Below are 20,703 nucleotides of genomic sequence, written 5' to 3'. Positions count from 1 at the left end.
TATTGCAGTAGTGGCTTAAATATCACGTTTTATCTAGGTGCAGTACAAATTCATCGGAAAAAGATGGGTTTCTGTTTCAGGCAGATGATAGCCCAGGCCGTCGGAGCATTGAGGATCTGGAGCAGCTTTCTTCTTGGACAAATAAGTAGCAAGAAAACCTAAGGACTTTTAAGAGGGAGTTCAGAAAGTTTATAGGATTATATGGTAGGTACGTACACGGGCTTGGTTATGGAGGCTTCAGAGATGACTTTTAGATCTATGTGCTTATGTTCTTCTGGGCATGAACCACCCTACGTTCTGCACATCATGCAATAAAAACCTGGTGTCTGCTGTATTACAGAAGAATGTACTGTGCTAAAAAGAATAAATAGTTTTAATATTATACCTCTTTCATTGCTGTCCTGCTTCAGCTAGACAGTGTGATCCTTAAAGGATTAAGGTCCAGGCACCTATGAGTAAGAATAGCAGGAGTTCACCTTGGTTTTGCAGAGTCACCTGTTTTGGCACATAAGAGTAAAGACTCGTCTGCAAATTTCCTTTCATCCTCAACCCGATCGTGAAACAAATTTTTATCCAAGTCCAGGTGAAACAGCTTTGTTCTTCCCGATTGCGTTCGGGCTGCTTTATTCCAGCCTTGCACCAGCACCCAGAAAACTTGCTCCTGGTAAGCCTGCTCTTCCTGTGCTGTCCACAGCCTGGCTGCAAGTGTGGGACCATAAGGGGATTCCAGCCCTTTAAGGCTATTAAAATAACATGCATGAAGTTGGTTAAGCAGCTAATCTTCTCAGTACCTTTCTGAATGGAACCTGTCTTTCTGGAAATTTATGCCAGTGTTAATGTAAATTATTTAATGGTGGTTGTCTGAGGTCCAGCTTGCTGCTCCACCCACAGCTTCAGAGATAATTAAGCCCTATGTTAAGGGATTTTTAAAGACTTTCCTGGAAACTGTGCCACAGGATTTGTGCATGGCCCCTATGGTGATTTGGATTTTACCTTGAATGAGTAATGTTATCTGTATTATAGCTGTCACAGATGAAAAAACAACTTCTACAGATGAGTGAATCCATTTGTTGGTTTATGGATCCCAAATCCTCCAGGGCAAGGAATCCATCTGTCATTGCTGAATGCTTGTGTTTTATTTGGTGCTGTGAGTCAGCTGACAGGTATTAAAATGCACATGGAAGTGGACAGATCTTTGCTGACTTCCCAGCAGAGGAGACCCACGGGTGTTTTTATTCCAGCACATGCAATGAAATAACATTAAGTCAGGAAATCCATTCCTAGGGGATAATACAAATTGTCTGAGCTAGTAAGACATCGATACTTGGTCCATAGGCCTTTGACCTAACCATGTGCCTAGGTCACCCTAGCCCACTGTTTGCTTCCCTTTCCTTACCGCTCTCTTCTTTCCAGCTGGATGCATCTCAAGAAAACTGCACTCCCTGGGCCAGTCTCTTCTATTCCCCTTCATCTCTTCTTTCTTGTTCTCTGTCTTTATTTCTTCATTCTCGATTCCTTGTTTATGTTAATTGTGCCTCAGGAGAAGCCAAATAAAAAGTTGCTGATAAAAAAATAACTAGGGGAAAACACTGTTGTAGCAATGTGGGAATTTCTTTCTCTGTGGTGTTTTCAACTGAAAGAGCCCAATTTCTAGGCATCAGTTCAATTTTCTTAGATGAAAACTACAGTAGTCAGTTTGGATAGTTAAGGATCAACTCAGTTGCCTCATTATTGACGACTAGTGCCATCCAAGATGCCCCAGAGCATCGAGAAAATGTCACTGGGCTATTAAACTGTGTCCCCTTGGCTGAGGAGAAACAATGTTCCTACCATGGGGCTTTAGGCACCTACCTTAATTAGCTGCCTTTCCAAAACTTTTCCAAGGATCTCCCCAGATGCTGAGTCAAAGCAACTTAACTTACTTCTTGCTCTGTATCACTCTCAAAGCAGCCTGTCTTTCTCCATGGACTAAAAAGGAAGCCCAGTTAACTATGTGAAATGTCTAAAGTTGGTGTGAATAACCCCTGATTTGGCCAGCCTACACACACAAGTCATTTAACCTCAGTTGTACTGTCTACATTAAAAGCAAACTAATGCACTACTGACAAAGTTAAAAGTCCAGTATGGACGCAGTTCGAGGATAAAATCTGTAAGACCACCATTTTTTACAAAGCTCTGCTGAATCATGTTTACTTGGGTATTAGCTCAGGTTTGGCCATCCACGGTCAGCACCTGGTGTCCTGAAGAACCAGATGGAAAGAAGGTTGTCTTCCTGCAGAGAGAAGGTAATCCACAGCCAGGCAGGGAGTGTGTATGCCTCTAATAAATTGAATTGCCACAAAGCCTCAACTTTTCAAACTTTCTACATGGGTTACTTTACCAGCTACTGTCCTTCAGTGGCTGAATTTTGAGTAGGAGAAAGGCCCAAATGACCCATTCAGAGGTTTGTCCTTCTTTGCTGACCTTTCAACTCAAACAAGATACCACTACCTTAAGAACAAATGTTCTCTCTCCTTTTGTAGAACCCATCTCATCCCAACAATCCCAGCATTTACAGCTTCTTTATTACTGATCGTTACTGTTTAAATAAAGCACGCATTGTGGTAAATAGCAATTGCTCAAACATAAGCAGCTTTAAAGGCAAGAAGTAGCCCTTCCAGTCTCTAGATGAAGGATGATTTGAAATGAATTGATGTGTTCTGACTGGTGAGTCAAAATAATTCCGTTCCCCCCACCCCAGTGTTAAACCAAGTCAATTTTTTCAAACCATATTTGATATCTTATTGTTTATTTTCGGTCAGCAGACAGCAATTTTCAAGAACTGCTCTTGATATACAGCTCAGATATCTTACAGGTCACATGTCATTCAAGAAAGGTCAACGATTCATTTAAAGTTTCATCATTCTTCACATAAACAGGCAAATACCATTTCATTCACAGTGCAGACTTTTGTGGGGGTGATAGCCCTCTGTAGTAACAAAGTCTATGTAATCTTATTCCCTGCCTAAGAAAGAGTGGATTGACTTTATTATCATTACCTTATCATATATCTCAGATGCGCTTCCAGTAAAAGTATGTGCACCTAAACAGAATTTCATTTAGAGTCAATTCTAAGGAGTTTTTTAGATCTCTGTTTCTTGCCCTTATTTTTCCTCATCATTCATAAAAACTGAAATGGTGTTATACAATTATACCCTCCTGGCTTGTTCAGTCAGAATACCTAGAGGCAGATATTCCAATCGAGCATTAGTAACATATACATCATTGGCAACTGATTTGTTACTGTTTGCTAGAATTAAATCAAGATTTTCACTGATGTTGATTCTTTTTGAAACAATAACTTCAGTAGAAAACGCACATTTAAAAAACCACTTTTTTATATCCAAGTAATAATCCCTGACTTAATTAAACCTGAAAGACTTTTAAGAAATAAGATGCAGTTTTCATAGGGTAAGTGATCTATTTTCTGTTTTCTTTCTGTGCTGTCCCCAGTGTAGCATTTCAAGCTAGTAATTCCACTGAGTAACTTTCACAAAATAAATAATGCAAACTTCTCAGTCTGGATCCAAATGAACCTGCCTAACCATGATCTAAACCATTTTCAAGGGTATTTCGGAAGCAAGTTTCGTATCGGGGTTGAAAAAGCAGATCTAAAAAATAACCCCAATGAACTAATAATTTTTTTTCTGTAAAACTAAAGATTTGTTTTAGAAACATGGCTGACTACTGATGTTGTTCTGCTCCCATTAAAGACCTCCAGATGCATAAGTGAAATGAGACATTCAACTGCTTTATCTGGGGCTTTCGGTGAGTTAGGCTTCAAATGAGATTTTTGAGTATGTCCGTGTGCCTAGTTCCTGCACATCAATGTTTTGGTAGACACCTGCTACATCTTTTGGAGTCTAAATACTTCTCAACATCTATCCCTTCTTGCTCGACATCACCTGTGAACCTTTCCACCAATGCAATGATTTAAAGGGAAGATGGGCACTGTGAAATTTTTGAAAACTCCGTTCAGTATCTTCTGTCTCATTAGCTGTTAAATGTCGTTACAAATCTGGCTGTTAGTCTCTACAAGTTAGTGATGAGACTGCCCTGAGCTGAAGAAGAGGTCTGCAGTGTGTTCTGCACAAACTGATTATAAATGCAAAAACGTGAACAACAGAAGTTACAGAGGTATTCGGTTAAAGACCTTCTCCCTGTACAATTCACATTGGTGGTACAGAATAGAAGATGAGTTAGTAGTAGCAGTCAAAATTTCCAAAGGTACTCAGCAAGCAGAGATCTCCAGTGAGATTAAGGAGTCCTGCTGAAATTTCCAGCCTGTGGTGCAAACACGAGTGTTTTATTCTTGCTTCTGTTTACATTAAGGAACTAGATCATTTATTGCTTGAAGCTCTCCACATCTCAGCTTTTCAAGCAATACATGCAAGTAAATAATATCATATCATGACGTTTCTGCTTTAGTGTTGGATTCTTTTATCTACTTAGAAGCCAGAAGCTTCTAAGGGTATTAGCACCATTTGATTTTTACCATCATATATTTGTGCTCATGGAAAAGTAATTGTAGAAACTAATGCCCAGAGCTTGTCCCTGGGAATATTCCGAGTTAGCTGCCAACATCTAAAGGAGAATAATCAGAGAGTCTTTCCATTGACTTATTGTGATGGGTTTCATCCACATTGAGGCTGATGTGTCTCCCATGACAGCCCTGGGACAAGCCAGACAGGGGCTCCCTTCTCTATGGATTCCCCAGCTTGTCATTGTACCTGCATGCTCCTTTTTGTGTGTGTGGAAACAAGCGTTTCAGCACTGGGCAACCCCCGATATCAGCACAGGCTGGGGGATGAAGGGATGGAGAGCAGTCCGGCCGAGAAGGACTTGGGGGTGCTGGTGGATGAAAAGCTGGACAGGAGCCGGCCATGTGCACTCACAGCCCAGAAGACCACCCGTGTCCTGGGCTGCACCCAAAGCCGCGTGGCCAGCAGGGCGAGGGAGGGGATTCTGCCCCTCTGCCCCGCTCTGGGGAGACCCCCCTGCAGTGCTGCGTCCAGCTCTGGAGCCCTTGGCACAGGACAGACATGGACCTGTTGGAGCGGGGCCAGAGGAGGCCCCAGCAACGCTCCGAGGGCTGGAACAGCTCTGCTGGGAGGACAGGCTGGGAGAGCTGGGGGGGTTCAGCCTGGAGCAGAGAAGGCTCTGGGGAGACCTTATTGCAGCTGCCAGGGCTTAAAGGGGGTTTATAACAAAGATGGGGACAGACTTTTTAGCAGGGCCTGTAGCGATAGGACAAGGGCCAATGGTTTTAAATTAAAAGAAGGTAGATCCAGACTAGATATAAGGAAGAAATTCTTCACAGTGAGGGTGGTGAAACCCTGGCTCAGGTTGCTCAGAGAGGTGGTAGATGCCCCGTCCCTGGAAACATCCCAGGTCAGGTTGGACGGGGCTCTGAGCAACCTGCTCTAGTTGAAGATGTCCCTGCTCACTGCAGGGGGGTTGGGCTAGATGACCTGTAAAGGCCCCTTCCAACCCAAGCTATTCTATGATTCTATGATTCTATGATCACATAACCTAACACGCACAAAACTTCAGTGGAATCCTTGCAATGAAGGTAACATTTACCTCTCTGCAGATACTCCACAAATAGTTTAATTCAGGAGAAGTTGAAGATAAAGCTTACTTGCACTTTGACAATTATCTAGCACTCAGCCCGTACGTGAAGTTCATTTGTGGAGGAATGTATTTCTTCATCCATATTGGAAAGTGTTGGCAGGATAGGCTCTTCAGTGAGAGAGAAAGCTGTTTGCATTTTGCAACCTAACAGTGAAAATGGCTTTGCTATGTATGAGCAGGATGAATTTGATAGTTTGAACATAACATAGTGAAACATTTTCACTTCATGAAATATTTTAAATGCTTTGGAATAGAGCTCCTCTTTTTTTTAAATAGTTCCTTTTAATTTTGGAAGCCAGAACAATTTTCTCTTTGATATTCCTATTACCTGGGAAGGAGGATAGCTTGTTGGCTGGTTTGAAGTAGAAAACCTCCTCCTTGACCTGCAGTGGTTCTTTGCAAGATCTCTGTGTGCACCACTGGAGGTCTTGTAGGCAAAATGTTCTCACTGAGGGGATACAGGTGTATGTGCATGTGTGATTTACAATGAATTTTGCAAAAGTTTACTGTTGACATTTTTCCACTCTTCAGTTTTACAGAAGTATCAAGGATGTACTACAGACCGCATTGAGGAGGTTATTATCTAGTAGAGCATGGAATACAGGGAATGTTTGGCAGGCAGAAAAAAACAATAGAACTCTTTCCTTCACCAGAAAAAAAAAAGAAAACAAAACAGACAAAAAAAAGCCAAAATAACTTCAGGGACTCTCACTTAGGAAGAAGTTTTTGGAACACTGGGTTACTTCAAAATCTGAGGTCATAGTCATGAACAGAGTGTCTCTGATTTTTCTGCTCTTGCTGTTGTCTGACTTGTAGTGAGTGATGCTGAACAAGTCCTAAGGAATGTCACATGCTAATCATTCTTACAAACATCAGCAAGGACCAAGGGCATTCACCCACCCTTGGGGTGGCCTATGCAGCCTCACCAGAGCCCTTCCTGCCTATGCAGAAAAAAAAAAATCATGACACTGGCTTAGCACCACTCTGAAGCAGTTGCCCTCAGCATCGTGAAGGAGCTCTCTCTGAACAAAAATCTACCTTGTTTTTAGCATTTGCAGTTGGTGCTAAAAAACAGAACACAAATCTGAGGCTGTTTAAGTTTTTCCCCAAGCCTGACCATTACTAGATGGTCTCAGTGCGACTCTTGTCTGCCTCAGCAAGACAAGCAGACTCTGAGCGCAGTTAAATATTCCCTGCTAGAACTATTTCCTTGTAACTCTCTTTAGAAACCAAGCTAAATAGAAATGAGTAGGCAGGACCCTTAAATTTGCTGCCTTATTATAGCACTCCCTCCATATTCTTTGACTCTCCTTTTATATATCCTATAATCCAGAGGGCCTAGGGACCAAACTGCATCAGGGAAGACAGGGAGCATTTGGTGCCAAGCACAGCTCTTGTCTGGGATGAAAAGTTGAAACTGCCTTGCTCTTGGGGAAGGATCTTGTAGTACTTTACCAAAATTGCTGCTCTGGAAGTAGTTCTCTCTATCCACTGATGGGATGGAAGATCCCTGGAGGTATTTAAAAGATGTGTAGATGTGGTACTTAGGGACATGGTTTAGTGTTGGAGTTGGCAGTGTCAGGTTTACAGTTGGACTCGATGATCTTAAGGGTCTTTTCCAACCTAAATGAGTCTATGATTGTAGGTGGAGCTAGGGAATGTGCTCACCTCCAGCTGCAACATCAGAGTGACCAAGGGTATGACCTAGCCCAGCAAAAGCCTCACGGTGAACCTCAGAGGAAAGTCCAACAGGCCATCAGCATCTGACCCTCAGTGTTCAGCAGGTGGATTTATCACTCCCACAAAATTTTAATAAAGCAATAAATTACAGCCCTTGTAGACTAGCACTTAGAGACTGGATTTGAAATGACAATATGGGATTGAAGGGTTTTCTGGGCCTTATTATCGATCCATGTGCTGGCCAGTCAGTTAAGAATCAGTTTCAGGACCCGGTTCGTTAAGCTTTGAATTTGCATCTGCACTTTAAAAATGTGTGTGTGTTTCTGTTTGTGTACAAATTGAGTGACAATGCAAATGGCCACATACTGTACCTAAAAATCTACTTTAATATGTTTCAAAAATAATTCAAGTGTTTACTTGAATTTTGCTCTAAGTAGCTCTTTACACAGAACATGTGACTGTCATACACCATCATTAGAAGGATGCACTTGATTAGTGATAAATATTAATTAAATTGGTGTTTCACACAGCAGATGACAATTAATGAAGCCTACAAACAACACACAAAAGGATGTGTATGTTTTACCAAGCTCTTCCTTATTTTTGATGGAGCTATTCAGAGCGTACTGCTAATACAGTTTCATTTGTTGTTTATTGACAACGTGGTTTCTTTTTGCTGTTCAGATCCAACTGAAAATAAAAGAAAAAGAGATTTTATATATATATTTTTTTTCCATCAACATGCAGCAAGGTGGGAGAAAACAGAAGGGGCTCTGCAAGCACCAGTCTAATGAAAGTTTTCATTAACTTTGCTCTCTCTTGTTTTCAGTGTAAGACCCAATATTAAAAGATGTATCAGCAAATATTTCCTTGACTCAATGGTGCTTCTCTTCCAAGAATGATTTTTTTTTTTTGCCACAATCCACTGGGTAGCAGCACACATAATTTGAGATTGTTGCTAAAACACATTATGCTTACACATAGGAATCTCGCTTACAATTAACAGAGATCCTTAAAATTGATGCTGATGTAAATGAGAGCAGCATTTGGCCCATAATGGTTCAAATGTGTATCCTCTCAGCACAGATCAGTAAGGATGAAGTTTGAATTCCTTGTCAGGTTCTTGTTTTAGGACAGGTGGAATACAGAGCTCTGGGCCTCTACCAACATATTTATGGTGTGTGTAACTACAAGGAACACAAACACTGAATAGCACCTATATTTAATCTTTTTGGCTCTGAGATTCTCTGAAAGTTCCTGTAACAAGACCTTGCTTTATATTGCTTATAATTTTTTTTTTTTAATGTGAACTGGTCTGGCTGAAATTTTCCATGCTAGATATTTCTCCTGGCCATATATTTTGGGAACATTTCAGCTAAAGTAGTTAAAGTGCTTCTGCGTGTGAAATTATAAGCAAATACACTATGTTGCATGTAGGAAAATTTTCCTTTTTAGTAGTTTAGTGGGTAAATGTACCTTCATTGTGGTTTAAAGCACAGGACTGAAAATTAAGAGATATCTGCTCTGCTTTCACCAGAGAAGTCTTCTTAAATATGGTTACATTGTAAGAATTTGTGTGAGCCAGTAGAAGCTTCCTAGGTAAGGACAGCCAGTGACTTCCTCCATAGTAGGGAAGGTCCTTTCTGAAATTGTGCGATTTGAGTAGGACTTAACACTTTCTTCCAGCGCTGCTGGAACAAGATCTGATGGATTTTCTCTCTGGTATGGGACATAGACTCAAGTCGCTTGGCTTGAGCATGGTGGGGGAGGTGGAGAGGGTAAGAACAGCTGAAAGCTGTTGAAGGAAAGTGTGTTTGGCTGGGAAAAAACTGGGAACAGAACAAGAAGGGAGGTGATGGACTGAGTAAGGAGCTGAGTGGTGGAAAAAGAAGACCAACCAGGCAAGGAGGCTGGAATGAGGACAGTGGTGCACAGCAGTGGGCACAATCTTTCTTTCCCAAGTTAGAGGATTAGCATAACAGCAGCAAATCCCCCAGAGTCAGGAAAGGAGAGTGTTCTCAAAAAGGGAAGCTGTCTGCCATTATATTACTGAAGGTTTTTTAGGTTCTTACGAGGGGAAAGCTCCTGGCGCCTGCTTGAGCTGGACCAAGGTCTCACAGAGGCCTCTTCTAAGATGCTGCAGATCCCAGTGCTGCAATGTGCAGAAATGTCTGGGCATGCTACCTTTATCTTACCTTGTATAAAAGCAAACTAAACTGAAGCCTGTGTTTCTGGATCTACCAACACTGGGGCTTTCAGCAAGTACCCATGAAGCTATGGGGTAAAAAGCACCTCCTAGCCCACTCAACTGCTAAAACTTGCTGTGGCTATCATTAATTACAATTATTACAAGCAACCAAGATTGTACTTGAGGTCTGAAGTCCTCATCTCACTTATGGCATTCTTATGACACAGTGATTCCTTGTGATGTAATTCTTGCTTTGAATAAAAAGCATTGGAAATCACATTTCATGCCTAAATTGTATATTGAGAAGCTATTAAGGTTGAAAAGCCAAATACCAATGAAGAAGAAAATATCAGTATTAATCCAATCCTCCCCTAGGAGCCAATCTCCTAGGATGAACTGCTAGGAGCCATTCTGATGATTTATTCCCATAGAAGCTAGAAAGCACACACTGGGTAGGGTCAGGGCTGCAAGAAGAGAAACGTAGTGGCATGCCAAGCTGGAGGACTCTCTCTCTGTCTTGGGATTCCATGTCTACGCGATGCTGTTCATGACACCAACCAACCATGTCCCTGACATGCCAGTGAAAGAGTGGTAACTTGAGGTTGAGTGAGGGAGCGGCTCCAAAGCTTGCTCAACGGAGCCAGCAGGGACTGCTATTCTGACCACAACAGACTGCTCCTGCACGCAACAGCAGCTCCTGTTGAGGTCCTGTGTTAGCGGTAAGAACCATCAATTACGTGAATAAGTAACCGCTGTCAGCTTCTCCGTGGGATCTGTCCTGGGCAGCAAAATAATTATACAAAGTATGGCAGCAACCATGTGTGCTTCACAGCACCTGGAAGACCTTCGCTAGCGCAAGGACCTGTGCCATGCAGTTGAGAACAGGTTTTGATGCCAGGTGTGAGCAGAGATAGGCTGGGAAAGTAGGTGGGAGGCTAACAGAAGTCCTCAAACTAGGTCATGGTTTAGGCAAGTGGAGATGGGAAATGGGCAAGGAAAACAGGGTAGGAAGACTCTCTCTTTTACATCATATTCCAGATCAAATTCCCCTTTAACTTCCTCTGCAATAGGCAGAAGAATCACAGGTCTCATATATTCAAATAGCCCTAAACACAGGCAAGCAGGGTGATAATTCTTTCCTAAGGATGGGATGAGGATAATGTGCAGTAAACTAATTGCAGGGTCACACACAGAACAACAACAATAAAACACAATATTGACCAGCTGCTCCCTGTGCTGAATGAGACAGGGCTGCTGGGGAAAAAAAAATTAAACTATCACTAAAGACTGTGTCATGAAGTGCTAGTGACCAGGACATGTTAGCTCTGGCATTTCCCAAACATCAAGTGCAATTTTTAAGACTCTTTCATGTCGTGGTGTACATGTAGTCATGTGTGTCCACCTGCAGAAAGACACATTTTTGAGGTTTAATACTAATTGTACACATACAGATAAAATGAGACTTTGTTCATGCTACCAGTACTACCCAGTCAAAGCCAGTTCTATAAATAATTTCAAGGTTTACATTTTGGTGTAAATACACAACATGTTGTGTTACGTACAGTAAAAGCTTGACATTGATAATAATCACAAGCAGAAATGTGCATTGCTGTAACATTATTTACCTCAGTACTGTCAAACACGGTACAAATGAACATACATTTGTATTGGAGCAGTGCCTGCTTCTCTTAGCTGAGTTTCTGATCCTAACAGTACATTTTTGTACCTTCCACAGTTCCAACTGCCTAGACTTTGTTATTTTGGGGCTGGTGGCTCAAAGGTAATTAGTCTATCGTCATTGTTGTTCTCATCAAGGGAAGGTGTGTGAATACACTTTGCTCCTGAGTCATATATTTTCTCCTAATGGTTATGCAAAGCTGAAAGGAGTTCAGCAGAAACAGAGAGGGGAGACTAATCCCAAAGGATGAATATCTTAAATATATTCAAAAGTCACTACATTCCAGATTATAAGGATGTTATTCTTAAGCTAAAATTTTACCTCAAAATGAAAAATTAATTCAGATAAAGCAACCACTTTCTTGTTTTAATTCTGAGTTGCTTGAGCTCTTCACCAAATATATAGAAGCCTACATATATACATACATATGCACTCTCAGGGAAAGTTTTCAGCAGTGTATTACACACAAGAGCAAGCAGCAGATTGCTTAAGATTACCCTGACATCCTGGACCAGTCTTGGAGCAGTAATATCTTCATGTTTGCTGTCAAGGCCCGTCACCCTGGCTGACCAGCAGGGACGCCAAGGCAACCCACATTACTCAATCAACTTTAAGTGTTATAAATACTGAGGTCCATAAAAAAGTACAATGTAATGATGACTTAAACAAACCCAATTCATCATCCCAGCTGCACACATATCATTTCCCTCAGGGTGACCAACCAACCAGCAGTGAACATAACCCAGGCCAGATTCAGATTCTATTTCTCTTCATCAGTTTGACTTTTGGGTTTACTCCCCTCCAACGGAAGAGAAAAAATATCCCCTTAAAAATGAATAAAAATCTCACAAATCAAATACAGCTCAGCTACCCAAGTCCCTTTTTTGTTGTTGTTGTACTCATGTCCATGCATTTTGCCTCTAGTGATATAAAGGGAAACCCTTCAATTTAAAGGTCAAATGGGGGCCGTTTGTTTTAACCCAGTGAACCATGGCAATGGTATTCACATATATTATCTTTTGTCCTTCAACAGTTGTTAGACTTGTAGCCAGAGGGGAGGCTTGGCAGATTTGCTTGCACTGATTTTTTTAAGATATAAAAAATACTAAATTTCTGCAGTTAAGTGTGCTTGATTGAGTAATATTCTGAAAATCAAATCAATACCAAATCTGATTTTCAGTCAATGATAAGGCACATTCACCAGCACTATTAATGTTTATTGGTTTCATTTGTTTAAAGGGGAAAAGTAAAGATTCACAATCCAGTGTGGTCTGTTCTCTCTCCTGCCTCCATCCTCTTCGATCCCTCTCTCAATTTTACGGTTCCCCCTTTGCTAATCATTGAAATGTTATATAAGAACACAGTTAATTATTGTTCCACTTTTCAGTTCCCATGCCCTCACCCCAAATTCTTTTGATTTCCACACAACTGTGGGAGCAAGCCAGTTTGCATAGACTGGAATTAGTAATTTTTTATCCTAAATTGCTGTGCATGCTTTTTGCTGCTGTTGAATTACTGCTGCTTCCCTCCTCAGAGGCGGCTGCATTTCAAAACAGAAAATTTTTGCAGCAGGTGCAGGAGCACAGTTTGCAAAGTTTAGATCTTTTTCCATCCCGTTGATATTAGATGAAAGGAATATGGTAATCAGTGGGGCTGGAAATCGGTAACTGGCATCAAAATTTGGCTTCGGCTTTTGCTTGTGTCTGCAATGATATCAAACTGGTTGGGGTGCTTCAGCGAGGAGCACAGTGCAGTGGCTGCTTGCCCTAGAATCATAGAATCTTTGGGTTGGAAGGGACCTTTCAAGGCCACCTAGTCCACCCCTCCTGCAGTGAGCAGGGACATCTTCAACTGGATCAGGTTGCTCAGAGCCCCGTCCAGCCTGACCTGGAATGTTGCCAGGAATGGGGCATTGACCACCTCTCTGGGCAACCTGGGCCAGGGTTTTACCACCTGCTTGCCACAGCTTTTTTCTTCAAGTGGAAGACTTGACCTGAGATGAAGCTGAACCTTTCCAATGAAAATTTTCAATGAACTGGTATTTTCTAGTGAAAAACCAGTTTGCTAAAATAGTCATTTGTTAATGGACCTGAAAAAAATTCCGTTGACATCCTTTTCCCCAAGGATCATACAAAAAAAATATTAGAATGAGACAAAAATAGAAATACAACTGTGGAAGAAACTTAGACATTTACGTTTGTATTCATTAGAAATTCAGGGGGAAAATGCTAATTTTCAGCCCTTCATCTTTGCAGGTACAACACTTCCCTTTGTGAAGACCGTAAGTGCTTCATAGCCAGGCTGTTCCTTACTCTGCATCTACACGGTCTTTAGCACAAGGCCAGATCTTGGCTCTGCTATCATACACTTGCTGCAAATAATGTAAATTCAGAGTGGTTCTGAAAATTGCCGCACTGTTTATTTTTGTCAAAGGGCACAATGTAGAAGATGGGTGAGCCTCAGTTTGGGGGTAAGTTTTCAAGGAACAGGAATCGAGCTGAGTTGATTTTTCAGAGCCTGCATACTCCACTGACTTGTATTTTTCTCCACTCCACTGACTTGTATTTTTCTTTTTTCTCTGTTGAACCGCATGGAGGCCAATCAAAGCACTTCCCAGAAGATTTTTGGCTACCATGTGGATTTCAAAGCTGTTATTCTGGTTAACTTTTAACTGCTTAGACAACAAAAACATAGTCCTCTCAGATAGAAATTACATCAATTTGTTAGAGTGTTGATGGAGGCCTAAGTTGTCCCTAAGCCTGACGGGAGAACAGAAATGGTCATCTTCTGTCCTGGGGAAATAAAAGCCATAAACTTCCCCAGGAAGGGCAGAGTGACAAATCTTGATGGACCCACAGAGCTGCCCAAGAGTGCAGACATGCACTGTTGTTCCTTCACCACCAAGAGGGTTGATCAGTGTGTAAATATGTCCATCAGTCTCTAATCCTGTCCCACCAGCTGTCTCACCCCTGGCTTTATACAACAGTTTATTAACTTATTAATATTTTACATAATAATAATAAATACAATTTATTAAGCAAGAAGGAGCTAAGATTACACAACTGGCCTTTGATAGGCAGCAAACGTGGGTAAATACAAACGAACTAGGGATGTGACATTGCAAAGCACATGAAGCCAGTGTGATATCTTATGGGGGGTATGCAGCATCTCATGAGCTATAGCTTGTAGCAAATACTCAACCAAAAATGGTTGTTTGTACCTTATTGAAACATGTTGACATTTAGTCCATTTCAGGTTGAAGGAGTTCAATATCTTTGTTGTTCTGGGTAATAATGATGATACTCAAAGTCTGCTTGGTATTGTTCCCATATCTTTATCAAGATCTAACACCAAAATTCGTATATGAGTGACAGGCCAAAAAAGAATTTCAGAAGAAAAGGCAAAATTCAGCCAGTAGCAGCCAAACTTTGTAACTGATGAATAAGTTCATGGGGCTTTTTTAATTAACCTTGGAATAAAAACTAATCTAAGAGGGATGAGATGTGCTTCAGAGAGGGTTTGTGTCACTCGTGTGTATTTTTCTTTCATGCCATTTCTTTTTCACTTTATTCAGATTTTCTGGTTCCCTGAGTACCAGGTAACTCCTAGCGATTCTGTAGGATCTGGGCAGTTGCAGCTGATACTTTCTCCCTTCAGTTGTGCACACTGCAGTTTGTATCAGTACAACATTTCTGAGTCTTGCAAAAACAAGTCAACTAATCTGTCGGCCTTCTCGCTGTCTCACATTTCTAGTTCTGCTGTATGACCCAGCCCTCTGTATCATTTGCACAGTCCCCTAACTGATATCCTCCTCTGGACTCTGGCCATCCATTCCTCTTGGTTATCAATATCTGCTTCTGTAAGAAGACTGATACACTGGAAAAATACTTTAAAAAGTCAAATTTCCTGAGGCACTATCTGTAATGGGACCATTATTTGTTGTATTGCTATATTCTTCACTCTTTCTGTTTCATCCTCTTAGAAGAGCAAGTTTGCATGGGAAATTACTTTCTTGAAGCCGGATGATCCTTTAAATATGTTATTCCTCTGTGATTTTTCATTCACTTTAATATTATGAAACTTTTTTGCTGCAGAGCTAGTATGTTTGTTCTTTAAGATTGGTGAGCTTCCCCAGACATATACAGTACATACATAACTGTTTTGTCCTTCATCAGTTCTTGGACTCATAGCCAGAGGCAAAGATGTTAGGATTCGCTTGAGCTGAGCAATACAATATTTTTGTTCAGCTGTGAAGTTGATTAATAATTTGGAAATTAAATCAATATATCCTTTGATTTTCATTACAGTGGGGTTTGCATGTATACTTTTTGTACTGGCATTCCCAGCCTGAGTAGGGAAACATGATAAAGCTAAGTTAACGGGTTTGGTGTCATCTTCCCCATGAGTATGAGCCGGCAGTGTGCCCAGGTGGCCAAGAAGGCCAGTAACAACCTGGCTTGTACCAGAAATAGTGTGGCCAGCAGGAGTAGGGAAATGATTGTGCCCCTGTACTGGGCACTGGTGAGGCCGCAACTCAAATCCTGTGTTCAGTTTTGGGCCCCTCACTACAAGAAGGATGTTGAGGTGCTGGAGCATGTCCAGAGAAGGGCGATGAAGCTGGTGAGGGGTCTGGAGCACAAGTCTTGTGAGGGAACTGGGGTTGTTCAGCCTGGAGAAGAGGAGGCTGAGGGGAGACCTTATCGCTCTCTACAACTACCTGAAAGGGGATTGTGGTGAAGTGGGTGTTGGTCTCTTCTCCCAAGTAATTAGTGATAGAACGAGAGGAAATGGCCTCAAATTGTGCCAGGGGAGGTTTAGATTGGATGTTAGGAGAAATTTCTTCACTGAAATTGTGGTCAAGCATTGGAACAGGCTGTCCAGGGACGTGGTTGAGTGACCATCCCTGAAGGTATTTAAGATGTGTGGATGTGGCACTTAAGGACATGGTTTAGTGGTGGACTTGGCAGTGTTAGGCTTATGGTTGGACTTGATGATCTTAAGGGTGTTTTCCAACCTAAATGATTCTATGATTCTATGATTGAAAAAATGAAATTAAACTCTAAGTATTAGCAGATTGATGATAATTTTGCTGCTTAACTTCCCTGATTATTCTTGATTGTTGAAGCAGAAAAGGTTTTAAATGCTTCCAGTTTGCGGCGCCAAGTATGAAGTAATTTTGTCTTGAAATTCTTGCTGGTGTAATTTACCCAGTAAACTTTCTGCAGTGGGAAAGCCTTTATAACCTTATAAAGGTGTGTGCTTTTAGAAGGCTCCTTCAGACTTTGAATCTGACAATAGCTCCCCAACACCAGCCAAAACTGGGACAGTCAAAACTGAAAATTTCTGTTGCTGCAAGTGTTGGATTTTTTTCCTGTTGTCATTTTGTGTATTCAGAAATGTTTGGTATTTGGGTATATAACAAAAACATTAGACAAGCATTGCAATGTACCTTATGTAGTTGACAAACAGAGTTTACTACAGTCATTAAATCTCACAGTCCCTGAAGGAGGCAGGATTAGGATGCAAGATGTACAGCCACTCTCTGATGGGATTGACAATACTCACATCCAGCTGTGATCTTATTTGACTTTTGCTCATATGGCATTCGGTGTAGTTTAAGGTTATATTCAGCCTTTACATGTATCAGGTTACTAGAAATCTATTAAAAACAGTAGACAGTCTCTTAATCTTTCAGTCTGAACCCAAATGAATGTCCCACTTTCTCTCTCATCAGTTTTCTGAAGTAGGTCATGAAGTTCAGGAATGAAACTTCCAGGTCAGCAAATGGAGGTCTATTTGGAGAAAAAAAAAGAGAGCTGCCTCTTACATCATGATGCTATGACCTTCCACTTCCCACCCACTCCTGCAAAACTACCTTTAAACACTGGGATCTGGCAGTTTTCCCACCTTTTTGCTCAAGAACATGTCCCAGCTGTACTCCAGCTACGTGTTGGAATAAAATCTAAGGGATGAAATGAGGCCACACTATAGTCCCTCCAGAAGTCATTGATTTGGAATATCAGGCCTCTGTACCTGCTGTTTATGTAATATGTATGTAAAGTATGTAAATTGCCCCCGTAGCGTCAGATAATGCTTTTAAAAAAAAATGAGGGTGTCCAAAGCAATCAAGAAAACCCATCTCCACAGTGTCTCTGAATCCAGCCATGAACAACAACATCATCATGTGGATCAGTTCTCTCATTCAAATTCTGCTGCCAGACAAAGACTTTTATGAGATAGAATTTAAACTAAGTTTATCAGGCTTGGACTGAGGTAATTCAGCAGCATAAGATGTGCAAAGGTAGTTGTTTTTGTGAAATCACAACGCACTTAAATGGATACTAGCCTATTTGCAGGCACTCCAGAGGCCAGAGCTACGTACAGCATGAGCATCATTTCAGATGTTTCTCCATTATAACATGCTGAGACGTAGCTTAGGCAAGCTCTTGTTTAATAAGTTTGTTCTGGAACATTCCACTGGGTCCCTAGAATTAGTCCCAAATATCTGCCCATGTTTAAATATCTCCCTTTTGGCCAGGTTGCGCATCCATAGTCAGCTGCCTTTTTCTTTTATCCCACTGCCTCTTTTGCTTTACCAGTGACACCAGTGTCACCCACCTGATGCTACCTACATTCAAAACTAGGGTTATCTCCACACTGCCCTTTTACTCATCTCTCCAGGAACTTCCTGCACTCTTCAAGTCTCTAGTCACATATGAAATCACTCAGTCAAGAGTAAGTTGATGGGTAAATGAACTACTTTGCTATTGACCGCGAGTAGATTTCGCCAAAAGCCCATCCAAAGGGTTCTAGTTATGGCCTTAAAATTTAGGGACACTAACAAATGAAAACATAGGTGTCCCCCTTCTTTTTCTTAGGCTCTGAACCTGCAAAATGACCTCTGAGGCCTTCCAAGAGTGTAACCCTACCTACACAAAGCACAAAGATCAAACTTGCCAAGGTGACTGCTGTGTTAGGGTCCTTTTTTTTTTTTTTACCTTGTCCAGAGGAGATTTGAGGCTCACAAGTCTCTTAGAAGTTCTCTAGCTCAAGCTGTAGCAGCTTAGATAGCTCCCTGTTGTAATCCCCACATTTATGTGAGGTCCTGACTCACAAAAAAAGGAAGTGGGGGGATTGAGGATATTAATTTTTAAGGGCAAAGGTAGTATCTTCGCACACGTTTACTCAGAATCTAGCACTATGGAGCTCTAGTCCTGGATGAGATTTCCAAGTTAAGTTGTAATACAAACAAACAATAATAACAGAGAATGGGTAAGGGTAAGAGTAAGGGGTGGAGGGGGAAGTTATGATTAATTTTTATCAGACTTCCTTCTCCTTTCGACAGAGCAGTTCAATGTGAAGTCAAAGTTCATTGACACGTTCTCTGTAGTCGGTGGGATGATTGTTTTATATTAGCCATTGACTTGGCCTGCATTGATCCTTGAGAATGTATCGCACAAATCATTTTGCACTAAACTGCTGAATCGATGAAGAAATCTCCTGGAAAATTTATATTAAAAGTCGCTGTTTGCCTAAATGAGTTCCCTGTGCCCCATATTGAATATTTTGCTGATGAATTGAATGAGTTTAAATTTGAACATTGCAGACCCATTAAAGAATGAATTCTTAAATCAACTTCTGCCATTTATGATTGAAATGAGATTTCCCCTGCAATAGACTAGCTGTTATATAAATCAGTTGTGCATTTTATACTGTACCATAAACAAGATATAATTCTTTTAAATACACAACAGGTGCCTTAAATCTTTTGATGCATCTTGTATTTATCTGATGTTGATTTTAGTATATTTACACCAGGTAACTAACATGGGTTTATAATAGAATATAGTTTCTGAAGGTTAAAGAAGCCATAATCTTTGTTTTTAAATGCAACTGAGTTTTCAGGGATTATACTCTACATCACTGCTCACAGCTGAGATCTAAATTTAATCTAAAATAAATAATTGTCCCTTGCACTATAAAAAAGCAAACCATCTTGAGTAAGAGTATGATTAGGGAAAATTTGACTTTTAGTGTGACATAGAGGAACATTTTTTCTGCTATCTAGTTTTTAATATTGCAGCGAACAGTTGAATTTCTCTCCACTAAGACTCCTTGCACCTTATGTGACCTCTGTATTTACTGGCTCAGGTAAATGGCTCAAGCTGGTATCAAAATTAGTCCATGCACTGATCCAGTTGTGAAATTATCCCAGATACAGGACTTCCACTGACAGTTTTCTGGATTAACTGGTGTCAGGGAAGTGATTCTTCACTTTTTCCACAAATAACAGCTTTGTACATAGATCGTGTTCAACATGAGGGATGGTTGTTTCCTACTCAAGCTCCATGATGAAGTCATTGCTGGAGTCAGACTTGATCTCCTGGGGTGTTTCCTGTGTTTAAGAGTTTGAACCAGGTGAATCTCAGAGGAGCAGTAAACTCCAAATCACTGTCCTCTTCCACAGGGAACAGATTGAAGGGGACATAAACTGAGACTGAGGGTCAAATAAGCAGCTGGAGTAAATCAATGCATTTTATTTGATATCTAGGAGTGGTGTCAATGTGGGCTCTATGTTCTCATTGATCTTAAAGGCCTTTTTGAACTTAAATGATTCTATAATTCTACTCAGCAACTTTTGAATGGACAAAAATTGCGAAGAAATAACATGGGGATCTTCAATGAGCTACAAACAAGGAGTAGCAGCTGCATTGTGGATTAACAGATAGGCAAGTCTGGAAGTTAATTTGACATTGGTCTTCTCCTAGTCTAGATACTGTGGCATTTAGAAATGCTCACAGTATAAAATGCAAAAAAATTGCCAGGCCCAGAGGAGGGACCACAACAAATATAGAAAATTCAATAAAATCTGGAAACTAAATGAGAAATGCATGTTTTCACCATCCATCACTTCAGGTCACTGTGTTTGTTCATTGGTGTTGCCTCAAACACACCCCACAAAGCACTTGTGGGCTCTGATGCACAGACAGAGCTGGGCCCTCCTAACCCTCTTCCAATGCTTGTCCTCACCTTCCTTGGCCCTCATCTGAGCACACACTGGATTCGCTCTGTGGGCTTACCCAGACACCATGTCCCTGATGACAAGCCAAAGACAAACTTCAAGGTATGCTGCAGCCACTTCTCCTCAGTTTGGATTTGACTCTTTTCCTACAAGCATGGCACTTTCCTTAGCCAAGCATGGAGAAGGGGTGGGTACAAGGTACTATGACTGTTCTTTGAAAAAGAAAACCTTCCTTATTTTTGTCCCATTCTTGAAACCTGGTAATAGGGTTCAGGAACAGCTTCCAAAGTAAAGATACCTTTAAATCACAGGTGTTGCAGAAGGGCTTGACTCGCTCACTTTAGCCAGGTTGTAAAATCTCGTTATTGAGGCTACTGTAACTTATGTTTCATCCCATGGCTTCTAATGTTTTCGTGTCTCTGTGGGACTCTCTCATCCAAGGACAAACATCAAGGGTTTTAT

The sequence above is a fragment of the Phaethon aethereus genome (assembly GCF_964289735.1).
Source record: "Phaethon aethereus genome assembly, chromosome: 4".
Lineage (NCBI taxonomy): Eukaryota > Metazoa > Chordata > Aves > Phaethontiformes > Phaethontidae > Phaethon > Phaethon aethereus.
This window is presented reverse-complemented; position numbering follows the sequence as displayed.